The sequence below is a fragment of the Octopus bimaculoides genome, chromosome 18, assembly GCF_001194135.2.
Source record: "Octopus bimaculoides isolate UCB-OBI-ISO-001 chromosome 18, ASM119413v2, whole genome shotgun sequence".
Lineage (NCBI taxonomy): Eukaryota > Metazoa > Mollusca > Cephalopoda > Octopoda > Octopodidae > Octopus > Octopus bimaculoides.
In genome coordinates this window covers 20,459,809-20,463,868 of record NC_068998.1, presented here as the reverse complement: position 1 = coordinate 20,463,868, position 4,060 = coordinate 20,459,809, and the positions used below count along the sequence as shown (strand labels likewise).

Below are 4,060 nucleotides of genomic sequence, written 5' to 3'. Positions count from 1 at the left end.
TATATATATACATATATATACACATACATACACAACACCACACACACATTTACAATTACATTTATATATAGTATAAAATTTCATTTAATCTACCAAGTTCTGAACCCAGATTATTTCCAGTAAACCAAAAAACAGTGAATTGTATTTTTAGCTGTGAATCTCACTTACTTCCATTTTACTTGGTTTTCAACTCAACAGAGATGAAGAAAGAACAGAAGAAAGAGAAAGAGAAAAAGAGAAGGGAGAGAGAGAATGATAGAACCAATGAACGTTAGTATATCTCCCAATGAATTACATTGAGGCTAACTTTTCCAAATAAATCCCTTAACACTTTAACATTTAAATCAACCATATCCGGCCAAAATATTCTACCTGTCTTATGTTCAAACTGGCCTGATCTGGCCTCTCACACCAATCCTACATGATTATTCTAAAAATAAACAATCACAACAAAATCTCAAAGGTACAAGATAATGCATGATTAATTCAAAATAATGTGAATAAATAAGCATTACATTTGACAGAATGCTAAAGGGTTAACTTTTAATCACCAGAATAAAAGACTATTTCTCTGATGAAGAAACATTTAAAAGTTTTAATTTGTATTTGTTTTTTGTTTTTTCTTTCTTTTTTTTTTCTACAAGTTTTAGTCCTGTCTTCAATCTTTCAGACTGCTCATCTAGTGAGTGAGTCAGTGAGCCAAAAGTACATATTATCAAGTGGAGACAAAACCTGTTGATTCCTATACTGAAAAGAAGATAATAAAACCTCTGAACATAAGAGATTGGAATGTACATCGTTATACCATGATGATTATCATTTGAAAGTTTATTGTTTTATGTAGGGCACGGGTAGGTAGGGGCCTCATTATTTGTCATGGTCACTGACATCAGGCACACAAGAGAACAGAAAAAACTGTCAATCTCTGGTGTTGTGAGGAGGGTTTTTTTAATGTTTTTACTTTAACATTTTAGCTGCATTTCCTCCCCATCTGTTAATTTTAATAGATAAATACAAATATATTTAGACATACACACACACACACACACACACACACACATATGCATACACACACATGTATATACATATATATATACATACATATACACATATATACATACATACATACACACATGCAGACATCATACATACACATATATATTCGCACAGATTGGAGCCTGGTGCTGCCATCCGGTTTCACCAGTCCTCAGTCAAATCGTCCAACCCATGCTAGCATGGAAAGCGGATGTTAAACGATGATGATGATATACATACATATATCCACACATATATGTATGTAAGTATGTATCTATATTATCATCATCATCATCATCGTTTAATGTCCACCTTCCATGCTAGCATAAAATCAAGAAGTATGAGGTGAATATATTTCACCAGTTGATATCCATAGGGTGACAGCTGTTTCACTGCCAACATCATGCAAAAATAATCTATTTCTGTGTATAAATTTATTTTACATGTCTGCAATTGTGTTTATGTTACAAATTGCATAGTACTATTGTACATTTTACAAACAATTGCAGTTAACAGAAGGCTAGCTCTTCAGATCAACAGAATACACATAAAACAAAAACCAAAAAAAGTGGAGGGAAGGATACATATAGTTCTGAAGTGTATTATGTTGTTTTTAACATGTCTACAAAAGGATTTTTCCCAGATAAAAAAAAAACAAAAAAAACAGCATCTGACTTTGCAACAAGACAAATTCACATGTTAAACATGTTATACAGAATAAGATTTTACTCTAGATAAGCTTCTACTGTATAATTCAAATTTCGTTCTGCTTAGTGGTGCTACAGAAAACTAGTGTATACTTTATACATTATCTCCATAGACTTCAGACAAAAGGATTCGATCTTATTTAAGAAGTGACATGAGTATGTGACGCGGACAAGCTGCAACAACAGTGAAATACATATGTCACTCTCACAGTTGCTTTGGGGATGATTTTATTTCACCTAGCTCTGAAGCAAATTGTTTTCTAATATAAATATAAAGGAATTTTCCCCCAATGAAAAACAACAGGTTCACGCTTTTCAACAACACATGTTAAGTATGCTATATATATATATACAGAATAAGATGCGTTTAATTATTGCGATACTAATAACTTAGTGTAGAACTCAATATACAATGCATCAGAATGAGGTATTGAGTACAGAGTGATAAGAAAATGAGATGACAAAGGAATAAACAATTATTTTACGAACTTCATTAGCTTACAGCAGAGTGCTTGAGCAACACCTTATAGCTTAATTTGAGCCTCAAGGTGTTATTCAGGCACTCAACTATGAGTTCACTGCATCTTATAATAGCAGAAACTTTTGTAAGCTGATGAAGTTTATAAGATAATCGTTTATTCCTTTGTCATCACATTTTTTTAAATTTGAGTGGCTGTGTGTTAAGTAGCTTGCTTACCAACCACATGGTCCTGGGTTCAGTCCCACTGCGTGGCATCTTGGGCAAGTGTCTTCCACTATAGCCTCAGGCCGACCAAAGCCTTGTGAGTGGATTTGGTAGACGGAAACTGAAAGAAGCCCGTCGTATATATGTATATATATATATATGTATGTGTTTGTGTGTCTGTGTTTGTCCCTCCCAACATCGCTTGACAACCGATGCTGGTGTGTTTATGTTCCCGTAACTTAGCGGTTCGGCAAAAGAGACTGATAGAATAAGTACTAAGCTTCTAAAGAATAAGTCCTGGGGTCGATTTGTTTGACTAAAGGCGGTGCTCCAGCATAGCCACAGCCAAAAGACTGAAATGTGTAAAAGAGTGTGTGTGTGTGTGTGTATGGAAGAGTAAGCCCAGGGAGACAGGGGACGAGGTGAGTAAGCATGATCTTCAAACATTGGGCCTCAAGGAAGCGATGACAACTGACCAAGACCTCTGGCGATATGCCATGCTTGAGAAGTCTCGTCAAACCAAGTGAAATTGTAGTCACAGCCAATGCTGGTATCATGTAACTAACACATAAAAGCACCTGTGACAGTAGAGCATAAAAAGTACCCGTTAAACTCTTGGAATGGTTGGTGCTAGGAAGGGCATCCAGCTGTAGAAACCATGCCAAATCAGACTGGAACTTGGTGCAACTCTCCAGTCTACCAGTTTCAGTCAAACCGTGTAACCCATGCCAGCATGGAAAGCAGACGCTAAATGATGATGATGATATAAGCCTTTCTACACTCATTCATGTATACCTGTAGCAAGACCTAAATATAACATTATTTACTGTATGTAATCTGGGTTTGTTTTGTTTTTTTAAATAGATACACCGTATCTTAGGTGACAGACATAATCTGTCGCTCAGTTAAACACCACCACCTCTTGGTATTTAGCAGTGTCCACTCAGTAGCAAGCATTTGAGCTAGATCTCTGCTTTGAGGATAACTTACATCTCATTAGTCTCAAAGGCCTTAAAAAGAAGTCATGGACACACCCCTTCCTGAAAAAAAAAATCCATACAGAAAATTTTCTACGACAGGAAGGGCATCTGGCAGAGTAGTTGGGAGAAGCGGACGTTTGGGCGCTCCATATGTGTCCACACCAGCATCGGTGTCTATCGGGCGTGGGCAACTTTTACGAGAAGTGGGCCGCATGAGGCATGATTTATCATCAGGCGGACCGCACAACTGAAAAAATCCACGGTAATTTTTCGTTAGACGTGCCATATAGAAAGTTTTGCGAACTGCAGTTTGCCCATGATTGGTATGCGTGTGTGTGTGTGTGTGTGTATGTATGTATGTATGTATGCATGTGTATATATATATATATATATATATATATATATAAAATTGTAAAACAAGGGCGAGAAATTATAAGGATCTTTTAGACGTTTGTTAAGTTTTTGTAAATTTTCCTTTTGTTGTGTTTTTGTTAAATTTTTTAAAGATATATATCTATATATATATATATAATCATAAATATATAGGGATTGACAGTAACCTGCTTCTCCAACATACTACCCGGCAAAATTGTTAATTATTAATTTTATTACTAATTGACGATTCCCTGCCCTGCATATCTATATCTATATAT

The 4,060-nt window shown here is 35.6% G+C and overlaps 1 long non-coding RNA gene across 2 annotated transcripts in view; it reads left to right on the top strand.

The window, feature by feature from the left end:
* Positions 1-457, top strand: part of LOC128249862 (uncharacterized) — a 17,418-nt gene extending 16,961 nt beyond the window's left edge. For both annotated transcript variants that reach the window (XR_008265985.1, XR_008265984.1), the window contains one exon: positions 199-457. This is a non-coding gene — a long non-coding RNA (uncharacterized LOC128249862). The remainder of the gene's footprint in view (positions 1-198) is intronic.
* The last annotated feature ends 3,603 nt before the right edge of the window (positions 458-4,060 follow it).